Source organism: Babylonia areolata, chromosome 26 (genome assembly GCF_041734735.1).
Source record: "Babylonia areolata isolate BAREFJ2019XMU chromosome 26, ASM4173473v1, whole genome shotgun sequence".
Classification (NCBI taxonomy): Eukaryota; Metazoa; Mollusca; class Gastropoda; order Neogastropoda; family Buccinidae; genus Babylonia; species Babylonia areolata.
Window position 1 is genome coordinate 8,224,044 of NC_134901.1, and position 26,700 is coordinate 8,250,743.

Genomic DNA, 26,700 nt, shown 5'->3' on the forward strand with positions numbered 1-26,700 from the left:
GAAAGTAAAATTGCTTTTAACCGTCTCACAGCCAGTTTTGCAGCAAACAATCCAATCTTGTTCAAAACAGCAAACAGAACTTGTTCTAAACAGCAAACAGAACTTGTTAAAAACAGCAAACAGAACTTGTTAAAAACAGCAAACAGAACTTGTTCTAAACAGCAAACAGAACTTGTTCAAAGCAGCACACAGTCTAAGCTTGTTCACAGCAGCACACAGAACTTGTCCTTCTTCCGCGTTCCCTGGCCACGCTAGATTTTCAGTCCCGTCAGGACGGCGAAGTCCGCGGTCCGTCGCAGGGACCCCCTCTGTCCCCACAGTTTATCCTGGAGCTCCACCAGGCTGGGCCATGCCTGGCGTCTCAGAGCGTCGAAGGTGGGGCAGGACTGCAGAATATGGGAGGGGGTCTGTGGGCCTGTGCCACAAGGGCACTGGTCAGTATTTGACTTCTTCAGACGGTAGAGGTGTGAAAAGAGCTGACAGTGTCCCGTTCGCATTATGAAGATTGTGACCTGTGCCGCTCTGACCAGCTCATGGATGCCGTCCTTTTCGTCTTCCGTCCCGATTTCCAGACGTTGGCGCCATGCTTTCCCGAAGCTGTCTCTCAGTATCGTTTTTGCCTCGCTGTAGGACACAGGGTCGGCTTGCTGCTCTAATTTGCTGCCTGTCTTGGATAGGCAGTCCGCCTCTTCATTGCCCCATATGCCACAGTGGGATGGGATCCACTGCAGCACCACAGCAGTTCTCTGAGGAGATTCAGTTCTTTCCTGATGTCTCTTAAGAACTGCTCTCCTCCTGGCGCCTGGAGACTGCAGGACAGACTTGCAGTCAGTAAGAAACACTGTGTTGGTTGGTAGTGTGTCTTCCTGGCTGAGAGTCTGGGCTGCGAATAGCAGAACACAGGCCTCTGCACGGAAATTGGTGGACAGGGTGCCTATAGCCACTGACTTGCTGATGGTTTTGCCGTCAGGGAATCTAATATACCCCCCACTTCCTCCGTTCTTCACTGCCTCTTCAGCAGACCCATCTGTGTATGCTCTTGCCCAGGTATCGGGAGGGTATTTGGTGCTTAATGCTTCCAGAGTCAGCGACTTTAGTTCAGCTGCTATGTGGCACTCCTTGCTCTCGACACCTGGGATGTTGAGCATGATGGCTGGGGTGTGTGCCTGCCAGTCCTCATAGTCTTGGAGGGATTCAGTTGGTTGATTGTTTGCCGACAGAGGGTGGTGGTGTTTCCTCTCAAGAGCCTTGATGAGGTGGTTTGGGCTCTGTCGCTTCAGTCGGGTTCTTTGTGGGGGCTTTCAGTGTGGGGAGAAGGGGGTGTAAAGGGAGTCTCTTCAGTTTTTCATTTTGCCTCAGGAGTTTTTCTTGTCTCCTGTCTTCTTAATAAAGATTTTGTCTTGTCTTGTCTTGTCTTGTCTTGTCTAATGAAATGAGACCTGCTGTTTTCTCCATTGCTGACACTGGGGTGGTTTTCATGCCACCTGTGATGAGTCTGAGGCTAGCATTGTGTGTCTTGGTCAGGCTGTCAAGGTTGATCTTAGCAGCAGTTGACCAGGCATTGGCAGCATATTCCATGTGGGGTCTGACTGTTGTGGTATACTCTGTTTTTAGTATCTTTGTGTTGGACCCCCCCCCCCCCCCCCATTTTGTTCCTGCCAGCTTCTTCATCAGGGCCATTTTCCTGAGGCTTCTGCTTGTGCATGGAGCTAATTTGAGGGGTCCAGGTGAGCCTTCTGTCCAGCTTCACTCCTAGGAAGGTTGGGGTGTTTTGCTGGGGGATTTCTTGACCGTCGATGCCTAGGGTGAACTTTTCTCTCTTGGGTGAGATGGAGAAGCAGGTGGCTTCTGTCTTGGTCCTGTTGATGATGACCAGCCACTCTCTTGCCCAGTCTGAGATGTGGTTCAGAGCCTCTTGCATCCTGACGGTGGCAGTGGTGACTTGCTCAACTTTGGTCCAGATGGCAAGGTCATCTGCGTGCAGAGCCCAAGGGATGTGGGTGGTCAGCTGGTCGGCAATGTCGTCAATGAAGATGGTGAACAGGGTAGGCGAGATAACTCCGCCCAGAGGTACCCCTTTCCTGATCTTCACTGAATGACTAATTTGGCCTTCTAGCTTGACCTGGGCTGTCCGGTTGAACAGGTAGCTTCAGATCCAGAACATCCTGCCACACACTTTCTTCTGGAGCAGCTTGAAGAGAAGGCCCTCCTTCCAGACTCTGTCAAACGCTTTGCTGAGGTCGACAAAGACAGCAAGAGTTTTCATCTTCTGTTGGAAGCCGTCTTCAATGTCTTGTGTTAGCAAGGTGATCTGGTCTTCGGTACTCCTGTTCCTCCTGAAACTGGACTGTGTGGATGAGAGGAGCCCATTCTTTTCCAGGTGGTATTGCAGGTCATTCTCTCCATGGTTTTGCCGAGGCAGCTCAGGAGACTGATGGGGCGCTAGCTGTTTTTGCTGTGTTTGTCTTTTCCCTTCTTGAGGATGGGGACAACGATGGCCTGTTTCCAGCTGATTGGAAACATCCCGGTATTCCAGGACTGGTTGAAGATGTCCAGAAGCTTCTGTTTGGCATGGTCTTTGAGGTGACGGATCATCTCATTGGTGATCCTATCCTTGCCTGTTCAGAGGTCATGCTAGGAGTCGATGTTTGCATCCTTAGCTCCTGCTTGGTTTTTGAGCGGATATCGGTCTTCTCCCTTGGCACGTCGAGAAGGCTGTCTTGTCGGAAATTGTCTGCAAGCAGGGCGGCCGCCTTTCTCCCCTCAAACAACTCCTCTCCCTCTTTCAGTAGGACCGCTCTTGGTGCATGATGCTGGTCATCACTGAGGGTCTTAGTCAGGTTCCACAACTTCTGTGTGTCCTTTTCCATGTTGAGGGTGCCAGTCTTCTCCAGCCAGGACTTGCGAGCTTCTTCGTTCTTTCGCTTCTCGAAGGCAGTCCTCGCCTTGAGATAGAGGATGGTGTTTTCTGCAGTTGGGGACTATTCCAGTTGGTCTCTGTTGGCTGTTATCTGGTCATGCAGTCTGGAGCTGCAGAGCGTTGGCACTGCTGTACAATGTCAGTGTCAATAAGAGTTTGCACGAACTCTCCCGACGCCATATGGGTAAAGGATCTCAAACCGAGAAAAATTCCTAGAAAAGATTGCAGCAAATAATTTGTGTGTGATGTCAACAAGATACTCAGGAAGCAGAAGAACTTTTAGATCGTTGTCATTCGATTTGCACCAACTGCTATATTTAGTGCATGACAAAAAGTGGCTTTTTGATATGGAGAGTGTCCCACATTTTGCAACACATTGTCTTTCATGTCACACGAATCGAACCATGTTACAAACAGTCCATCTGCCAGAAAAAACAACAAACAAACAAAAAACAAGGCTGGTAATAATCAGTTCTTAAAAACAAGTCACAAAGACATCAAAAGAAAATTAAAACGCCGGTTTAATCGCGTTGAAAAGACCTCAAACTTACAAAGAACACACTATGATAGGAGAACACTCACAGAGAAACCAGCAATCCTTGGAGCCGGGGCAACACGTCCAGAACCAATGTTTGCCAGAACTACTACGGTAGATATTCTGGCGGTTTACAGTTCACGCTAAAAACACCACCGTAGTATCTCTAGCGTATGCACGTAAATTATACAGTAGTGCTCTTGTCATGCGCAGAGAAAAAGTCCACTTCTATCGTCACGCTAAAAGCACTATCGTTACCATGCAATATTTACCCACATCACCAAACTAACACACAAACGAATAAAGTCATAATCAAAGAAACAAACACGCTCCAGTCACGTATTCACATTAAATAACTACCATCAGGACACAAACTATGATAACGGCATCTAACATGCAAACATGACTGTTGTAACGTTTCCACAGTAAAGCTGCTACCATGACGCAAAACGTCTACAATAAGGATCCATTCTGAGATAAAAGAACTAAATGCCATCCAGCGGGAACTCGGCATAACATTCAACGCTAAAAGAACTTAAATCGCTCTTCCAACACTCTCCATGGAAACAAAAACATAACCTTTCTCTCTCTCTGTGTCTGTCTCTCTGTCTTTCTCTGACCCCCCCCCCCCTCTACTCCAACAGAGAGAGAGAGAGAGAGAGCGTTTCCGTGCTGAAACGTGGTACCTTTATGCAAAAAGCAACAAAAAAAACAACAAAACACTGTGATCACGATCCCACATAAAAACAACTACCACCACGCAAACACCGCTCTTGTAACTTCCTCTCGCTATTACTATCACGCAAAACGCAAAACGAAAAGGTTAAACCAACAGAACAAAGCTACCTTTTATTTCAGGCAGAAAATGCTATCCTCATATTTCAATGCTAACAAGACAGAGGCAGCAATTGCCGAGAAGATACGGAACAACAGCGGTCTTTGCGGAAACACAGGAACGTGATCACTTGATCACTGTGTTTGTGTGGCGTGATCGCAAAAACTGTACCATGTACGGGAGGGGAGGGGGAAAGTACTGTGGAATGGAGAGGGAATGGGGGCAGCGGGGTGGGGGTGGGGGGTGGAGTTGGGGGGTGGGGTGGGGCGATCGGTAGCTGAAATGTATAGCGTTTGACTCTGTTCGAGGGTCACGAATGTCGTGGATTCTTGGAAGCGGTAGTACCTTTTGATAATAACAATAATAATAATGGTATTTATATAGCGCTGAATCTTGTGCAGAGACAAATCAAAGCGCTTTCGCACCAGTCATTCACACGCATGCATAACTCTAAAACTGGAGAAACTGAAGGCAAGGAAGAGGCAGGGAAGGGAGGCCATTTTGGGAAGAGGTGGGTTTTAAGGCCAGACTTGAAAGAGCTGAGTCCCGAGACTTGACGAAGCGAAAGAGGAAGTTCATTCCAATTGCAAGTTCCAGAGACAGAGAAAGAACGGCGGCCAACAGTCGAGTGTTTGAATCTGGGTATGCGTAAACAGAGTGGATCCGAAGCCGATCGTTGTGAGCGAGATGGAGTGCAGAAATGAAGGCAGCCACAGAGATAGGAAGGGGCTGATTTGTGAATACATTTATAACACAGAGTGCTGATCTTGTACTCTATTCTCTGTGAGACAGGGAGCCAGTGGAGATGTTGCAAAAGAGGAGTGATGTACTCAGATCTTTTCTTTCTGGGGACGAGTCGGGCAGCAGAGTTTTGTATGCGCTGAAGGGACTGAATGGATGAAGCAGGTAAACCAGACAATAGAGAGTTAAGTTGTCAAGGCGAGAGAGAATGAGAGAAACGACAAGTCTAGATGATGCGTCAATGGACAGATATTTTCCGATCATCCTGGTGAACAGATACTCAGACCGTCCAGTTCAAGAGCCCTCTTCGAGCGAACACGCACGTAGAACACCAGAACCACGAGCCTGGTGGGCAGTCTGGACCTGTGGACCACCTGTGGCAGAAGAAGAAATTACATGGAAGAAAACACATGGAGAAAATGAGGAGTGGCTGTCAGCTGTGACATCCCTCTGACAACTCCTACATGTGGAGTGGTGGCCCACAGGTAACGCGTCCGCCTTGAAAGCGAGAGAATCTGAGCGCACTGGTTCGAATCCCGGCACGGTCGCCAGTATGTTCTCCCCCTCCACTAGACCGTGAGTGGTGGTCTGGACGCTAGTCATTCGGATGAGACGATAAACCAAGGTCCCGTGTGTAGCATGCACGTAGCGCACGTAAAAGAACCCACGACAACAAAAGGGTTATCCCTGGCAAATTCTTGGATATGAAAACAAATAAATAACTGCAGGCAGGAAAAAAACCACAAAAACATTGGTGGCGCTCTCAATGTAGCGACGCGCTCTCCCTGGGAAGAGCAGCCCGATTTTCACACAGAGAAATCTGTTGCGACAAAAACGAGTAATACAGTTCAATACAACTCTGTGTTGGTACCACACATACTGCTCTGCTCTCATCTGGATCACATATCAGCAATGCTGAAACGGGAACCCTAGGCATTAGGCAACCCAGGGTTTCCATACAACATGCCCAGGCTTGTGCTGTGGAGAAGAACACTCTGACACACACTCTGTCGCCTAATGGCAGCCGTCAGTCAGGTCTACTCAGGAAGGCAGCCTGTTGTGCAAATGACTCCGTGTTTGTAAAGTGCCCAGAGTTTGGTCTCTGACCGAAAATGGCGCTATATAAGTATCCATTTTTTGAGGGAGGTTGGGGGATGGGGGGTGGGGGCTCAATTTGACTAATCTTCAAATGAGAACATGCGGACAACGTGCTTTTTGTTGCTGTTTTTTTAAGTTGAAGGTAGGGATGACGCGAGAGTAAATTCATTGCGACTGTGACAGAATTGTGAGTGCAACAGCAGTGTTTACAGCGTACACGAGAAACTCTGTCAGTATTTACCACATACGCCATATACACTACGGTAGTATTTCTGTCATGGTAGTGCTTTCGACAGAAAAGAAATATCACTCGCCGCAGGCAGATGTCTTCTCTTTCAATCCCTATTCTATTTACATCACCATCGTTATCATCAGTTGATAATAATGATGTGGATACTGAGATGGTGCCTATATTCGGTCGGAGACCAAGCTCAAAGCACTTTACAAACACAGAATCATTTGCACAACAGGCTGCCTACCTGGGTAGAGCTGACTGACAGCTGCCATTAGGGCGCTCATCATTCGTTTCCTGTGTCACTCAATCAGGTTTCAGTCATGCGCACACACACACACACACACACGCACTCTCTCTCTCTCTCTCTCTCTCTCTCTCACACACGCTCACACAAACATGTAAAATTGTACGTGTATGACCGTTTTGTTTATTTCCCCCAACATGTAGTCAGCCGTGCTCCATTTTCGAGGGTGTGCATGCTGGGTATGTTCTTGTTTCCATAATCTGCTGAACGCTGACATGGATTACAGGATCTTTAACGTGCGTATTTGATCTTCTGCGTGTGTATACACACGAAAGTGGTTCAGACACCAGCAGGTCTGCACATATGTTGACCTGGGAGATCGGAACAAACCAATCTCCACCCTTAACCCGCCAGGTACGACAGATATGGAAGTCAGAAAACGCAGGGGAGATTCCAGAGCTCTGATAACTGACCACCCACCCTCTGTTAATGTGCTGTATGATATGTATCACTTGGGACAGCTTCACTCGTTTAGTATCAAACAGCCCAGTGGTCCCAGAGCACATTGCACTGCCCTCACGCATCTTGGGACCAGTGAGTTGTGTGAACATTCTGTTTTACAGCAAGACGCCGACCCTATGTTCACTTGCCGTCAGTATTCCCGAAGGTCTCTACGTACGTTGGTGCTAAAACCTCCACGACGAACAACACAAGACCAAGTAAGATCCTGAAGAACGCACTGAGGGATTATGTCTACCATGCCCGGCACTGTACTTTCGGAAAGAATCGCACGAACCTGGAAAAGCACATAAAAATAAACACAGTCTGAAGTTCTCATACCGGTCCTGTCGTCACAAACTTCATTCAAGCATGTACCGAATCTGCAATCAACATGTTTTATATTTTGGTTTATTTCTACATTTTAAATTCCAGATAATAAAAGTTTTATATTGTCAGAGATGAGGATTTGTTGTGTGTGCTCCCATCACGATGACAGGAAGAAAACAAACGATTCGTTGTTTCTCTGAATTTACTTCCGAACGCGTAATATATGAAGAAATTAAAAGTATTGTTGAACACAGAGGCTAATATATAAACCCTTCTGACGACCCAGGCCAGGTTGTCGTAGCGCCCCCCTTCCCTCAGGTCCGGAACAACAAGGGACAAGAACCGCATCACCACTGCCGGCACGATGCACAGAATGAACAACACGGAAGTCCCGACGATCACACGAGTTATCGCAACATCTCGTGAAGTAACGGCACTGGAAGCAGAAGACACGCTGTCCCTCCACTGAGAAAGTTTCTTCAGTTCAACGGCAGTGACAACTGTGCAGACAGTAACACTGACGAAAGAGAGACTCGGGAAAAACAAGCCATACACGAAACTGTATAAGAAACCAATACTACCCTGGTGCCTGAAATAAAAGTCTGATGGGTAGTTTACGAAAGAGATACTGTTTCCTATCGGATCAAACACACACATTACACTATACCGGGCCCCAATGATGATCATTGCTCCGCCAGTGATGGTCAACACCATTGTCCACAGCACCACAACAGTGGTCCTTGTCGACATGAAACTCTTCACCAGCAGAGGCCGAGTGACACACAGACACCTTTCCAAAGCTATCACACTGTACACTATCTGAGAAGATGTCGTCAAACCGTATAAACCTATCAAGTAATTCCGGATGAAGAATCGAGCTGCATATCCCAGTTCACCCCCTTTACCTATGACGAACATGTACCCCACATCACTGCATACACCAAACGAAATTGTCACACTCAAAAGGTCCACCACTGACAGAGTGAAGAGACAGGCGTTGATTCTTTCCTTTAACCCGTGTTTATAGAACACCACCATGTTTATGATGTTTGTGCCGAAGGAAACAACGAACAAAAGCGGAACACAAATTCCTAACAACAGAAAATTAATAATGTTGTCCACTTCCTTGGGAACAATGTTGTCCTCGTTGTCCCAGGGAATATACTCGAAGAAGTCTGTCGTCACACATCCTTCAGGCACAGAGGTCTCACTGCTGTTGTCCATCACAGATGTTGCATTGAACTCACTGAGTGAGCCGTTGTGTACAAGTGAGTACGATCTTGACCTTGACATTGTAAATGAAACAAAGTGTACAGAAATGTTTCGTATTTCCCAGTTGTTAACACTCGTTTGTTTCAACACCGAGCGTTTCTACAAAAGATTTTGTGAGATACCATCCGTTTCTAATTACTTTCTGACAAACATCAGATAAAGTCACACAAAGCTTTAGATAAACATAGTTGTATCCACTGATTAATCTCACTGATTGACCTCTGATACTGACAGTCGACTGAAATAATGTTTTGCCAATGTATATACACCAGGGTGGTTAAGGTACCAGCTAATGTTCTAACACCTTGACCTCAGAGACTCTGCAAAACTGAACTCCATCCATAACCCCACAAAATGAAGTCCCACGGAATCGAACCCAGGCCCCTGAGACACACAGTCCGACACTCTGACCAATCGGCTCTCGCGCCAGTGTTGCCGGGTTTTACCTGCACGTGATGCACGTTCTCAAAAACCCCTACCCCCACCCCCACCCACAGCTGATGGAGAGAAAAAAGAGATGCTTTTCCTTTTTGTCTCCAAGCACCTTGGAAGCGGAAGGGTTGTCTGAAAACCGGAAGCCTCTGGATTCTGACCAATACAGAAAAAAAAAGTAAAAGTGAACAAAGTAAAACACTTTCCTAGTCTTTTCACGCAAGATACCCTACCTGTTTACAACAATCTGTAAACAAACAACTTGGTAAAATTATGGAGGTGATTGATTTAGTTCGCGGTGATTATTACAATAATCATACTATACACAACTGTAGCTGCGTTCGTTCTTTTCATTTATTGTCCGTGCAGTATTCAGGTTTTCAAGGGTTTTCATAGATAACAAGTTCTTGTTATTTTTCAGACATTTCATGTGTGGAGAGAGAGAGAGAGAGAGAGAGAGAGAGAGAGAGACAGAGACAGAGACAGAGACAGAGAGAGGGTAGCACCGTATGTCGATTACCACACCCGTCACCAGCGCCCGTTTATTATCTGGGAAACAGGTCAGCTGTCTTATTGATGTCTGCTAATTGCGCTTTGTACATAGGTTCTCCAGGTCTGACACACTGTTAAAAAAGACAGAAACAAACACAACTTCTAACTGATTTCTCCTGGTAACATTTTGCTGCCTTCACACACATTTCGTTACCATAATAGATCACATTTATATAACAAAAAACAACAACACATTGTGGAGGTATGTGTTTCACCTTGTGGCAGTAGTGATCATTTTCCAGTCTGTCTCACCTGGTTTAAAAATCGTTTTAAAATTCCAAATGTAGGACATAAAACTATATTTCATAGGAGTTTTGAGAACTTTAAAGAAGACGATTTTCTCTCTGATTTAGCAAACTCACATTTAGATTATGTATAACAGCTAAGAGATCCTGATGAAGCAGTCGAATTTTGGATAAATGCATTTTCTTCTGTTTATAACATGCATGCACCATTTATTAGGAAAGGAGTTAGACAAGAAACAAAACCACCATGGATAACAAAAGAAAATGTCATTGAAATACACCACAGAGATTATCTGAAGTTGTGTGGATCTAATGAACAATATAACAAAAAGAAATAAAGTAAACGCCATGAAACGTAAATCCAAATGTAATTATTTTCAGAAAATGTTAATTAATACAAAGATTCTCGTCTGATTTGGAAAGCCATTAAGAAGTTGAATAATAAACATGTGTCAAAACGTCAACAAAGCATCACTGATGTAACAGCAAATCAGTTAAATGATCATTTTGCAACCATTGCTGAAAAAAATTATATCAAGCGATAGGACCAGTGAGAATGATCTCTTTTTTCAAAAACAATATATTGATTCAAAGAAAATTCATGTTCCGTTTAGTCTTCAACCAATGACTGTCTTGGATGTAAGTCAAAGTCCGTCACAACTAAAACAATCTGGCACACGAGATTTGGACGGGTTAGATGGGTGGATGTTAAAGTTTTCTTCCCCTGTTATCGTAGATACTCTGACATATCTCTATAATTTGTGTATCGATAAGAAATGTTTTCCTTCAAAATTCGAGCAGGCTAGAGTCATTCCACTATACAAATCAGATGATTCTTCTAACTCATCTAACTATAGGCCAATTTCTGTCTTGTCTGCTCTGTCAAAACCCATTGAAAAACACTTGCAAAAATCTTTACATTCTTATCTCTTTGACAATGACCTAATCCATGAAGACCAGTCCGGATTCCGTAAAAATCATGCTTGTCATACAGCCCTCATACAACTCACTGACAGTCTTCTACATAACATAAATGAAAATAGATTCACAGGTCTCCTTTTTATAGATTTTAAAAAAAGCTTTTGATGTAATCAATCACTCCTTGTTACTACGAAAATTAGAAGGTTATAAATTACCACCAGAGTATACTCATCTTATACAATCTTTTCTTTCTGACAGGAAACAGTTGGTAACAGTAAATAATCAAACCTCAAATTTTACATCTAATAAATATGGAGTACCACAGGGATCCATCTTAGAGCCAATTTTATTCTCCACGTATGTTAATGACTTACCTTGTCATATGAAATGTAAATGTGAAATGTTTGCAGATGACACATCCCTACATTCAAGCAATTCAGACGCATGTAAACTAACTGATAAATTCCAAGATGATATTCTGAAACTTAACGACTGGACACGATTGAATCACATGTCCCTAAATGCTCAGAAAACGAAGTGCATGTATGTATGTGCACGACAAAAAAGACAAAGAATGAAATATCACTTCAAACAACTATTCCTAGGCATCATTAAAATTGAAAGGGTAGATTCACATAAAATTCTGGGTGTCATTAATGGCAAAAGATCTATCTTGGACTGATCATACGAAGTACTTAAGTAAACGTCTCTCTAATAGAATACTTCAGCTAGCAAAAATTAAAAAAGATCCTCAACATCCATTCACGAAAGTTCTTCTTTTGCGCACATGTTCTGCCAGTAATCGATTATGCGTCGACTTTATGGGACAGCTGTAGCCTCTCAAACATGAAATTTATTCACCGTATCTATAAAAGAGCACTGAAAATAGTATTGTTAAAATCGAGCTCCCTGAACCCAGTGGACTATAAAGAAACTTAATGTATTATCTTTTCACAACAGGCTGTGCTTCAACAAAGCTGTTTGCATGCATGGTGTGTGTGGAAATGCTCAAAACAGATTACAAACACTTTTAAAACTAATGAACACAGACACAGTCACATGCTCTGCATACCCAGACCAAGAAAAAACCTTTTCAAATCCAGCTTTCTATATTCTGGTGGAAATTTATAGAATAATTTTCCACTCACTCTAAAAAGTATCGTGAATAAGAACGTGTTTAAGAAAAATCCGAAAAATCACCTCATTGAAAAGGATCGAAAGTAAAACAATTATTGATCTGTTAGTCTAATACTTCTTTTATTAAATATGAAATGTTTTGTATATGCTTGTGTTGGCAAGAATTTTGTAGTATATGAGGGAATATATGCATTATATATAGGATTTGTGTTCAAGTGTGTGTGTGTGTGTGTGTGTGTGTGTGTGTGTGTGTGTGTGTGTGTGTGTGTGTGTGCAGATGTACAGACACACGAATACACCCCACACATACACATGCACAGACACACAAACAATCACAGACATACAAACACACACAGACAAAAACACTGATACAGACACACACACAAACACATACACAAACACACAGAGAGACACACAAACACAGACAGAGACGCACACAGACAGACACACAGACACAGACACACACACACACACACACACACACACACAGACACACACACACACAGACACACGCAGACACATAGACACACATACACACAGACACAGACACACACACACATTATCATTAATATCATTCGTTGAATATATGCGGAAGACGCATTGATTAAATTACATTAAAAGTAGAAAGTGCCGGTTTCTTTCGAAAGAGTTCATAATTAGTGTGTGTGTGTGTGTGTGTGTGTGTGTGTGTGTGTGTGTGTGTGTGTGTGTGTGTGTGTGTGTGTGTGTGTGTGTGTGTGTGTGTATTACATTATTATTTATTTATGAGAATTACCAGCCGCGTGCGCGCGCGCGCACGTGTCTGTGTGACTGCTTGTAGATGTTTTTCTTGGGGTCTGAGGGAGGGGTGTGTGTGTGTGTGTGTGTGTGTGTGTGTGTGTGTGTGTGTGTGTGTGTGTGTGTGTGTGTGTGTGTGTGTGTGTGTGTGTGTGTGTGTGTGTGTGTGTGTGCGTGTGTGTGTGTGTGAATGTGTGTGCGCGCGTGCGTCGGTTAGTAAGGATATGTGTGAATGAATATCATATATTTACAGGCGGATGATCATATTGAGAAATGGTATGAAAAGTGGAAAACGTCAAATGTGGCCATAAATCCTGAACTGGAGCACCTGTGTTTGTGTGTCTTGTTCTTCTAGCACGATTATGTATCTGGATCCTTTGCAGAGGGGATACTCCGAATGTTATTCTTATAGTTTAATCTGTTTCTTTGACGCTGCTAACAGAATGTGCAAAGGGGTAATGTCTGCGAGAGAAATGGAGTATGTTTGGGCGTGAAAACTGTGTTGCTTTAAGCTCACATAAAGTTACAAAGTTAAAAAAAAAAGTTTTTGTGTTTGATACTGGATATGCAGGAATACGAATTCCAAGCGCTGAAGTGTAAATAATTTTTTTCAATGAAAATATTGGATATATACCTAGTTGATAAACCTTAAAAAAAAAGAAAGAAAGAAAAATAGCGACGCATACGTTGAATTCTTAATCCAGAAAGAGAGAAGGATTATTTCTGTAGTAAGATATATCTTATCAACACACACACACACACACACACACACACACACACACACACACACACACAGACCCACCCCCACCCCCGCGAAAAAACAAAAACAAACAACAACAACAACAAAAACAAACCCACCGTGAAATCAGTTGGCTGCGTGATTTTAGGTTCAACACCTCGTCGTTTGGAAATCACTTCCAGCCAGAGAAATATATCAAATTTTATTCGGTTGAATAAAACAACAACAACAACAAAAAAAACAACAACAACCAACAACAAAAACAAAAACAAACAAACACCCCCACCCCCAAAAACAACAACAACAACAACAAACAAAACACACACACACACACACACACACACCGTTTTAGCAAGCTTTTGGGTAAATATTCTGAAAGTGTATGTTTTTCTGTCGTTACCAAAATTAACACGCACTCGCGCGCGTGCGTGCGTGCGTGCGTGCGTGCGTGTGTGTGTGTGTGTGTGTGTGTGTGTGTGTGTGTGTGTGTGGTGTGTGTGTGTGTGTGTGTGTGTGTGTGTGTGTGCGTGTGTGTGTGCGCGTACGTGTGTGTGTGTGTGTGTGTGTGTCTGTGTGCGTGTGTGTGTGCGTGCATGCGTGCGCGCGTGTGTGTGTATGTGTGTGTGTATGCCAGCCAGTGCGCATGCGCACTTAGTTTCTCCTAAACTTAAAAAAAAGACCCCGCAAGTGCTCAATGTATGCTACCCGTGCTCATTAAAGATAAAACCGAGAATCAAGACACGTTTTCATGCCATTAAATCAAGCAGATAATTAGCACATCCCTTCCACCACAGCCGTCTTGTGCTTCTAGCAGAAGTCAGTGAGCCAGCCCCTGTTAACTCTCTCCATACGAACGGCGAAAGAGACGACGTTAACAGCGTTTCACCCCAACTACCATCATCAAAATATTGCAAGCGGAAGGCTCTTATACTGACGGAAGCTAAAGGTTGGGTCATTCAGACACCCACAGGACATCCGAGGGGTATGTGTAGAGGAGAAGAGAGGACTGGCCGTACTGAGTGAGTTAATGAACGAAGCAGCGTTTTCCCCTCTGCTCCAGTAAGAAAGAGCCTGACAGTAATTGTTGCAGGAACAGTGCCTGCGACCCTGATTCCACTGGCAGTGATGAAGACAAACAGAGACGTTGTATAAGGACCTGGACAGATTCCAGACGTCACTCTCCTTGTTGGCGACACGCTATTCTCTGCTCCACGATTTTTTTTTTTTTTTTACCGTCAGAGTCTGTTGTGGCGGTCAGTCTTTAGGGTAGATGATGAAACTGCATGGAGTGATAAAGATGATGACGATGAAGATGATGATGTTGATGATGACTATTATTATCATCATTAGTAGTACTAGAAGTTGTAGCTGGAGACGGAAAAGGAAGAGGAGTGTTATTACATGATGATTATTACTGTCTTTGATAACACTGAAAGTAATACTACTTATAGAAACATAGCGACAACAACCACGACAACAACGACGATAACAATAACAATTATGACAACAAAACCAACACCAACAGCAACAACAATAATAATAATGACGATGTCGATGATGTTGATGATGGTGATGATGATGATACTGCCACTACTACTACTGCTACTGCTGATAATAATATTAATAATGGTATCAATATATCAGTCGTGTCCGACTATGACCATCAGAACAGCAGAGAAAGAACTACTGTCCCGACTATCTGGGCTAGAATCTGATTATAGTGGACAGTGTCTTGCCCCAAGTTACAGCCCCACTCTCTCGGCCAAGAGGGTTTTATGACAATCGGCATTGGTATGGTTCCCAGAGGCCTACTAGCTCCCAAGGCTGCAGCACTAAGAGCCAGTACAAGTTTGCCTCCTAGGTTGAGAGTCACAGTTCTTCTCAAAAAGGCAAAGCTATAAATGACTTTCCATTGCAATAGAGAAGCCATTGATAATACAACTCTTTATTTTGCTGTTGGCCGAACTGTAAATTTATGTCAAATCTGTGATATAAGCTGACGACAGTAACAACAAGAGGAACAAGAAGAAGAGGAACAACGATAATAATAATAATGATACTATCATTAACAATAACAATAATAATCAGAAGAAGAAGAAGAAAACAACAACAACAAACCATTCTATACAGTGCAATTCAATGCAATGCACACTCTCCATTCACAGATTTCCTACACTTGGCGCTAGGACCACACAAAGAGCCCGGAACAGCCATTGACGAGGCACAAGAGATAAACGGGTTACTTGCACACTAAATAGAGGACCCGAAATCCTCCATGCTTCCTACACTATCTCGCACTGCATCTTGCAGATAGAGGTGAGACTTGATGAGCTCCATGGTGTTACTAGCATCTCTGTGCAAACAGGAATGCTGTGAGGCAGAATGTGGGATCTTGCGAGGGAACTGGGCACTGTTGTCTGTTTATGCACATGGACATGCACATGCACATGCACATGCAAGTGTGTGTGTGTGTGTGTGTGTGTGTGTGTGTGTGTGTGTGTGAACTGTCCGTTTTGGTATTGCATTCGTGTTTTTTTCTTATTATGACCATTTGGTTCTCTCTCTTTCTTTTTTTTTTTTTAATCAAAAGTATCATTTGTTTGTTTATGATTATTACATTTATTCATTTAGTATCATTTTTGTTGCTTGTTTATTCGATTTCTTTGCCCCTGAGGGCCGGATGAAAAAAAAGCAAAAAAAAGCATGTCCTTGCTTATTCCACTTCCCTCATCATTTATATAAAATCAACTTTTGGACAAACTATCAAAAGGAACAGCAAGAACGCCGCTGGCAAGGACTGAGCCAGTCATACCTTGTGCGTGTCTGTGTCTACGCCTTGAGCGGAGTGAAACAAGGATTCGTTCTCATCCCTGTGCTGTTCAACCTCTTTTCGTCTTGCTTTCACACCAGGACAATGGAAAGTTGACCACCGTTAACAGACCAGTTAATCACCGGGATTTTTGTGTGTCAGGCTCTTTAACAGCCCCCGAAAACCTATCTGTGAACCAAAGTGAAAGACCACAATGTCGTCAGTACCAGCTTCCACAGTTGACGTCAGTGACGGACCCTGCAGAAAGCTTGTCCACCAGCTGATAAAGGCTCCACAAGGGTCTGTTGTTGTAGTCATCAGTCGGCAGAATCAGTCAACACACACGTTCTGGACACGTCTGGCTTCATGGGAATGGGGAAAATGTCACACACACACATACACACACACACACACACACACACGCACGCACACACACACACACACGCACGCACGCACACACACACACACACACACACACACACACACATACGCACGCACGCACACACACGCACGCACACACACACACACAAACACATACGCACGCACGCACGCACACACGCACGCACACACACACACACACGAACACACTCACACACATACAGACCTGTGCACAGTTGAACTCAGGATGATTACAAGGACTCACTTTGCCCACATCAGTCACTGAGTCATATTTTGATGATTACTGGCCAGTTGCAGCGTTTCCCTCAAAAGACGTTGTCAAGAAAATTCGCCTGTGGTCTTAACAATACATTTCCTGTTAAAACATGTTTGCGTTAAATTAATTTGTTGTAAATTCGGTGTTCAAGAAAGCGAGTGTCTGATAGTTCTTCATTGCATAGCAGTACCAATGTGAAGGCTAAAAAACGGCTATCGCTTGGTGACTCCTGTGAGCAGGTAGATTTCAGGAAGTGAATCAGCCTGCTCACTCGAGCCATCCATGGTATAGCTTTCCCAGCAGTTTTTTTTATTTTGTTTTGTTTTTATTTTTTTTATAGAAAGACTTGAGATTGAGACTGAGGCTTGGAATCAATCTTTTAAATTAAAAAAAAAAATTTAAATACAAAACTGATATTGGTTTGATGTTTGAAACAAATGTATTGATCTTTTACTTAATTTATCAATTATTTATCTATGTATCCTACAGGCGGATTGTGTTATGCGAAGGTCAAGCATCTGCAACATTGTTTTTTGTGTGTTTTTTTCTCTTCTTTTCAGCAGATTTGGTGTAGCGTATATGGGTCTGTCCGCACGCTCTGACGGCCCCTTGACACTGAAACTAAAACAGAAGCTGTCGTTTGAACTGACAACAGTAACGAGTGCTTGTGGTGAATTATCTTTACTGTCGTTTGAACTGACAACAGTAACGAGTGCTTTGAACTGACAACAGTAACGAGTGCTTTGAACTGACAACAGTAACGAGTGCTTCTGGTGAATTATCTTTACTGTCGTTTGAACTGACAACAGTAACGAGTGCTTTGAACTGACAACAGTAACGAGTGCTTTGAACTGACAACAGTAACGAGTGCTTTGAACTGACAACAGTAACGAGTGCTTTGAACTGACAACAGTAACGAGTGCTTGTGGTGAATTATCTTTACTGTCGTTTGAACTGACAACAGTAACGAGTGCTTTGAACTGACAACAGTAACGAGTGCTTGTGGTGAATTATCTTTACTGTCGTTTGAACTGACAACAGTAACGAGTGCTTTGAACTGACAACAGTAACGAGTGCTTTGAACTGACAACAGTAACGAGTGCTTGTGGTGAATTATCTTTACTTAACAATGGGTACAGAGGGAAGGGTGGTGGTGGTCTTGGTGGTGGTGGGGGTGGTGGGGTGGTGGTGGAGAGTTTTACAGAAACAGGATAGTCTTTTTTCCACACATAGCTCATCATGACATCACTGCGAAATGGTTACCATGGCAGCTGACTAGAAGGTGAACCAAACAAAGACCGCATATAGACGGTCTTTTGGTTTAAATACATGTGCCGACCATCATGGAAATACTACTAACCTATATTCAGCAGAAGCGCCGTTTCTGAGGTAAAATAAACAACAGTTATGTCCAGTCTTTTGGTGACCTGATGATTTAATGCATCACACCAGTTATTTTTTGTGATCCACATTTTTATGATAGGTCAAATGAAAAATACAATTTCAACTTATTTCTCTTTCACTCGTGCACAATTCTTTGTCTGTATGTTACTTTAACTACGGACAATTGCGCTGACACGCCGGTTATGGATCTATATTGTAACGATGTAAGAGCAAGATGGTGGTGTGTGTCCATCGAGATCGATGATGACCATCGTTGTCATCCAGCTGGGGGATGGGGGGAGGGTGGTGGTGGTGGTGGGGGGGGATGCTCATGAATCTATCTGTGAGTGCGCAGATGGCTGAATAGTCCAATCTGCGCACGAAATGTTCGCTGACAGTTGGGGCAGACAAAGACAGGCATATCATTGTCAGGGAGCTTGTTTGCCCGTGACTTTCTGGCCTGCCTCTTCTGAACAGCTGCAGCAGTCCTGTTGGCCTCGCACAACTTGGCACCTTTGTGCACAGCAGCGCGCCATTTGTCACGGTCCGCTGCAGATTCCTCCCAGGAGTCAGGGTTGATATCAAACGCTTTCAGAGAGACTTTCAGAGTATCTTGAAGCGCTTCTTCTGACCTCCGTGTGATCTCTTCCCTTGTTGGAGCTCGCCATAGAAGAGCCTTTTGGGCAGCCGATGGTCTGGCATGCGCGCCACGTGTCCAGCCCAGCGAAGCTGGGACTGCATCAGGATGGTGAAGATGCTGGGAAGGGTGGCTTTTGCAAGCACCTCCGTGTCTGGGGTCCTGTCTTGCCACTTGATGTTCAGTAGCTTCCTTAGGCATGTTGTGTGGAAGTGGTTCAGCTTCTTGGCATGTCGTTGGTACACTGTCCAAGTTTCGCAGGCGTACAGTAGTGTGGGGAGAACTACTGCTCTGTACACCTTTAGTTTGGTCTCAAGACCAATGCCTCTTCTGTTCCAGACATTTGCATAGAGTCTACCAAAAGCTGTGCTTGCTCTTGCAGTCCTGACGTTCACTTCATCGTCGATGGTCGCATTTCGTGACAGTGTGCTGCCAAGGTATGTGAACCGCTCCACCACACTGAGTCTCTGACCATTGACTGTGATGTTGGGCTCAACGTGGGGTTTCCCTGGGGCTGGCTGATGGAGAAGAGCAATATATGGTGTAAAACAAAGTACTGTAATTAATGTAAATATGCGTTCTCTTGAAAAAAAAAGCAAAAAAAAGCACAAGTACAAGTATGTGCGGCGCTTTGGATTTTGCGTAAAGTGTGCATTTGTGATGCAGCTTCTTCTTCTTCTTCTTCTGCGTTCACTCGTATGCACACGAGTGGGCTTTTACGTGTGTGACCGTTTTTACCCCGCCATGTAGGCAGCCATACTCCGTTTTCGGGGGTGTGCATGCTGGGTATGTTCTTGTTTCCATAACCCACCGAACGCTGACATGGATTACAGGATCTTTAACGTGCGTATTTGATCTTCTGCTTGCGTATACACACGAAGGGGGTTCAGGCACTAGCAGGTCTGCACACATGTTGACCTGGGAGATCGTAAAAATCTCCACCCTTTACCCACCAGGCGCCGTCACCGTGATTCGAACCCGGGACCCTCAGATTGACAGTCCAACGCTTTAACCACTCGGCTATTGCGCCCGTCTAAGTGTGATGCAGCAGTGTTTATGTATTTATGACTTACAGGAGTGTTTGTGTACGACTTACAGCAGCTTTTATATGTCATATACCATTTACTATTATATGACTTACAATGTTCGTGTATAATGACATACAGCTGTGTTTGTATATTATTTATAACTAACCGTGTTTGTGTATTATTTGATGAACAGTAGTGTATATGTATTGTATGACTTACAGCAGTGTATGTGTATTATATGACTTACAGCAGTGTATGTGTATTATATGACTTACAGCAGTGTATGTGTATGGAATGACTTACAGCAGTGTATATGTATTATATGACTTACAGCAGTGTATGTGTATGGAATGACTTACAGAAGTGTATATGTATTATATGACTTACAGCAGTGTATATGTGTATTAAATGACTTACAGCAGTGTATATGTATTATATGACTTACAGCAGTGTATGTGTATTATATGACTTACAGCAGTGTATGTGTATTAAATGACTTACAGCAGTGTATGTGTATTAGATGACTTACAGCAGTGTATGTGTATTATATGACTTACAGCAGTGTATGTGTATTATATGACTTACAGCAGTGTATGTGTATTAAATGACTTACAGCAGTGTATGTGTATGGAATGACTTACAGCAGTGTATGTGTATTAGATGACTTACAGCAGTGTATGTGTATTATATGACTTACAGCAGTGTATATGCATTATATGACTTACAGCAGTGTATGTGTATTATATGACTTACAGCAGTGTATGTGTATTATATGACTTACAGCAGTGTATGTGTATGAAATGACTTACAGAAGTGTATATGTATTATATGACTTACAGCAGTGTATATGTGTATTAAATGACTTACAGCAGTGTATATGTATTATATGACTTACAGCAGTGTATATGTGTATTATATGACTTAAGCAGTGTATGTGTATTATATGACTTACAGCAGTGTATGTGTATTACATGACTTACAGCAGTGTATGTGTATTACATGACTTACAGCAGTGTATGTGTATTAGATGACTTACAGCAGTGTATGTGTATTATATGACTTACAGCAGTGTATGTGTATTAAATGACTTACAGCAGTGTATGTGTATGGAATGACTTACAGCAGTGTATGTGTATTAGATGACTTACAGCAGTGTATGTGTATTATATGACTTACAGCAGTGTATATGTATTATATGACTTACAGCAGTGTATGTGTATTATATGACTTACAGCAGTGTATGTGTATTATATGACTTACAGCAGTGTATGTGTATTATATGACTTACAGCAGTGTATGTGCATTATATGACTTACAGCAGTGCATATGCATTATATGACTTACAGCAGTGTATATGTATTATGTGACTTACAGCAGTGTATGTGCATTATATGACTTACAGCAGTGTATGTGCATTATATGACTTACAGCAGTGTATATGTATTATGTGACTTACAGCAGTGTATGTGTATTATATGACTTACAGTAGTGTATGTGTATTAAATGACTTACAGCAGTGTATATGTATTAGATGACTTACAGCAGTGTATGTGTATTAAATGACTTACAGCAGTGTTCGTGTATTAAATGACTTACAGCAGTGTTCGTGTATTAAATGACTTACAGCAGTGTTCGTGCATTAAATGACTTACAGCAGTGTATGTGCATTATATGACTTACAGCAGTGCATATGCATTATGTGACTTACAGCAGTGTATGTGTATTATATGACTTACAGCAGTGTTCGTGTATTAAATGACTTACAGCAGTGTTCGTGTATTAAATGACTTACAGCAGTGTTCGTGCATTAAATGACTTACAGTGTGTGTATTACATGACACGCAGTCTGTTCTGCTCACGAAGAAATAAAGTATTAAGAAGTTTGTGGGTTGCGGGGAGTATTTATTACTGAACTGAACAGCTAGCTGCCAGTGAAACTTGTTTTTGACCTGCAGACTGGTGATGGAGACTTTTCAGCCATGATTGAATCTTTCTTGTGGCGTCAGTGCAGAGACAAAGAAGAACTTCATCAAGCCTTCTGTTCAGCTGTGTGTTGGAGTTGTGTGTTGGTCTGCAAGACAAGACAAGACAAGACAAGACAAGACAAGACAAGTCGTGTTTCTTCAGGAAACACCGTGGGGGCACATGAAAATGTTACATATTTCATGTGCCTTTACTTACATCTTCTGGCAGAATTAAGGACGACATTATCAGATCCTTTCATTAACCTCTTCAGTGCCCCATGACGTATATATACTTCATGAGAAATGTTTCGTAATTTGCCGCATGACGTACAGACACGTGAACGTCATTTCAAGATGTTTCGCAGTTCTATTTTAAAGTTGATGTGTCCCAGATCTAGTCAGAAAGCTTGATATGTCTACTTCAATTATCTGCAACAACCAGTCACACTCCGTATGATAATATGTGGATGTTATTATCATGTACCCGACTCACGATGCTTTCAAATTGGCAGATGAAGAACCACAACCTTACCTTAGTAGCTTGAAACAGTAGCGTGTTCCAGCTTAAAAAAAAAAAGAAGATATTTTGCCATCAAAAGTTGTTGCATAAGCTTTAAAAGTCATTGACGACAATGAATTGAGTGCAAAGTGTGGTAAAATTCTTGTTGGCTGGTTCGCTTGACATGACTGAATGTTAGAATGATGATTTGGCAGAGAGAAGGGGGGGGGGGGGGGGGGGGGGGTCTATATATTTTTTTTATTCATGCATTTATTTGTTATCTATTCATTTTTCATTCATTCATCCATTTTTTTTAATCAATATTATTCATCCATTTGTTTATTTCTTCAACTATTCATTTTTCATTCAATCATCCATTTGCATACTTATATCATTCACGAATCTATTCATTTATTTTTCTGTTTATTTATATAGTTTATCGGTTTATTCCCCACTTTTTAAGATTATTATTATCAATTGTATTTTATTTTGTATTTGTATTTCTTTTTATCACAACAGATTTCTCTGTGTGAAATTCGGGCTGTTCTTCCCAGGGAGAGCGCGTCGCTATACTACAGCGCCACCCATTTTTTTGGTATTTTTTCCTGCGTGCAGTTTTATTTGTTTTGTTTTTTTTCATATCGAAGTGGATTTTTCTACAGAATTTTGTCAGGAACAACCCTTTTGTTGCCGTGGGTTCTTTTACGTGCGCTAAGTGTATGTTGCACACGGGACCTCGGTTTATCGTCTCATCCGAATGACTAGCGTCCAGACCATCAATCAAGGTCTAGTGGAGGGGGGGGGGAAATATCGGCGGCTGAGCCGTGATTCGAACCAGCGCGCTCAGATTCTCTCGCTTCCTAGGCGGACGCGTTACTTCTAGGCCATCACTCCACTTTCTTACCAGAGCAGCAATGAATCGATTGCGTGATGATAAGGTGGTAGTTGGTGGTGTGGGGGCTGGGAGTGGTTATGTGAGTGATTGAGTGATTTTACACCTTTGACATTATAGTGTATCTGATTTTGGAGTGAATCTGAATAATGTGTTGTTACTGGGATGAAGGTTACGTAATGAAGAGGGTGGGTGGAGGAGGTGGTGGTGGTGGTGGTGGGGGTGGTGGGGGGGGGGGGGGTCTGAGAGTGGGATAAAAGGGGAGGGGGGAGGGGCATGGAGAAGTTTGTGGGTTGGAGATGGGAAGAGGGGAAAAGTGTGTGTGTGTGTGTGTGTGTGTGTGTGTGTGTGTGTGTGTGTGTGTGTGTGTGTGTGTGTGTGTGTGTGTGTGTGTGTGCCCTTCGAGGATGTGAAGGAGTTCAAAACAGAACAAAAAACAACAAAAACAAAGATGGGGAAAAAAAGAGAAAAAACCAAACCAAAACAAAACAAACAAAACAAACAAACAAACAACAGCAAAACAACGACAACAACAACAAAAACCAACAAAAAACAAGGAACAAACAGAAACTCCCATGAACAAAAATCCAAAGACCACATTTCGAATCATAACATGAAACAGCAAATAGTATTATTAGAAATAAACAAATGAATAAAAATGCTTGTCACTTTTGGGTAATGCGGTGTTCATAATCATCGTCTGCAGCAGCTGAATGTCTGCATTGTTTATTAAAGCTTTTTTCAACAGCATTAGACAAAAAGTACATGAGCTGACAGCGGACGATGAAAACTCCATTACATGCACAATTGGAATGGACAATTTATCACTGTTCGTTACACAAGCGATGAGATGACTCACTTCTTCGACGGGTGCAATAGCCGAGTGGTTAAAGCGTTGGACTTTCAATCTGAGGGTCCCGGGTTCGAATCATGGTGACGGCGCCTGGTGGGTAAAGGGTGGAGATTTTTACGATCTCCCAGGTCAACATATGTGCAGACCTGCTAGTGCCTGAACCCCCTTCGTGTGTATATGCAAGCAGAAGATCAAATACGCACGTTAAAGATCCTGTAATCCATGTCAGCGTTCGGTGGGTTATGGAAACAAGAACATACCCAGCATGCACACCCCCGAAAACGGAGTATGGCTGCCTACATGGCGGGGTAAAAACGGTCATACATGTAAAAGCCCACTCGTGTGCATACGAGTGAACGCAGAAGAAGAAGAAGAAGACTCACTTTTTCTCCCCTCCCCTCACTGTCCCTCCCTTCCTCACTGAACCCCCAACCCGCCCCTGTCACAGCCACCCACACACGTCTGGATATAGGCTTCATTATTGTCACATAATTCAGTTCACACCAACTATGCGATGGCCTAGAGGTAACGCGTCCGCCTAGGAAGCGAGAGAATCTGAGCGCGCTGGCTCCAATCACGGCTCAGCCGCCGATATTTTCTCCCCCTCCACTTGACCTTGAGTGGTGGTCTGGACGCTAGTCATTCGGATGAGACGATAAACCGAGGTCCCGTGTGCAGCATGCACTTAGCGCACGTAAAAGAACCCACGGCAACAAAAAAAGTTGTACCTGGCAAAATTCAAAGAAAAATTCACTTCGAGAAGAAAACAAATAAATCTGCATGCAGGGGGAAAAAAAAAGAAAAAAAAGAAGAAAAAAAAGGGTGGCGCTCTTGTGTAGCGACGCGCTCTCCCTGGGGAGAGCAGCCCGAATTTCACACAGAGATATATGTTGTGATAAAAAGAGAAATATCAATACAAATAATATATTATTTCTATGCTGTTATCAAGATCAATACATGAGCATTTTAATATCCTGTTCAAGCATTACGTTTTGACCTATTTCCTTGAAACAACAGCTGGTTGCCACGTGTCCAATGTGTTTCCAGAAACGGTTAACGTGAATATATCTCAAAAGACATGTTTTAGATATCTATGTTCTCATTACAGAACTGGCTTTTAGTTTCACTCTGGCTAAAACAATGTCTTTTGCTAAAATTCTGTGATCTAACCTGATTTGGAACTATTTCAACTTTGACATCTTGTTTTCGGTTTCCGTTTCATACACGTAGCTTTGTTACGAATCTGTCATTATGCCTTGAGTGTATAAAAAGGTTGCGCTTTTTGGTGCATCTATGTTGATTTAAATTTTTTTTTTAATCAAAGTATCATGTAATTAATTGGCTCATTAGACATCTCAAGGCTCCTATTCTAACAGGCACACACTGCCTATCGATTCGAAACAAAGTTCCAGTACATGATTATGTGTGCATTATCATCAAAACGTTTAGTCGGAGGTTTTTTTTCCAGTCCAGGAAACTTGAAAAAAAAAAAAAAAAAAAAAAAGATGGCAAGATATCATTCAGTATAGCTTTTTATAATTATGAAGAACTCGTTGGCAGCTGTGGCATATGCCTTCTGGAAAGTGTATGGAACGCAGAGGCCGCTACATAGAGCCTGCACCTGCAAACGATTAATTTAGGGAATCATGTAATAATCAAATCTAAAATTAGAACTAGTTCTCTCAGCTCTTCTGCATTTGTTAGTTGGTGAAATTGGTGTAGGTTCAATATTTCCACAATAATATGGCGTGAAAGGTAGCCGCTCAAGGACAACTAAACCCACATCTCCACGGAGGGCTGTCTGATAATGGTCTTCAGTAAAGGTCTGGTTTGTACTGCACTATCCAGCCAAGAGATTTGCCAGCCAGAAAAAAATCATTCGCTCTTGAGCCAAGATTTCCAAAAGACACGACGATAAACTGGACTCGATACGTTCACAACTTGCAGGGAAATCAAAATCGCCAAACTTTTTTGTCTTGTGCAAAGGAAGAGGTTTTATTTTCATTTTCAAGGAAGTGTCATAGCGTGCGGTGTGATCCATATGCGCTACAGCACATCTGCTGTTGACAAAGGCGCAGATGCCTGACCTTCCCATGAACCCAACGCGATGATCAGGGGCTCCCCCACCCCCTCACCACCCCCTCCCTCCTCCACTCACCCCCTTCTGTACGCAACCTTTAAAAAAAAATTAACTCTCTCTCTCTCTCTCTTTTGTAAAATTCGTTTACTTACTTATTTGCTTAATTATCTATTCTTTTAAAAATAAATTCATTTACTTATTTATTCGTTTGACTATTCATTTTTTTTTCTCAAGAAGGCCTAAGCGCGTTGGGTTACGCTGCTGGTCAGGCATCTACTTAGCAGATGTGGTTTAGTGTATATATGGATTTGTCCGAAACCAGTGACTGATACTGACAGATACTGATCAGGCCTAGACAGCCTACCCTCGATTTGTGTAAAATTTTAACA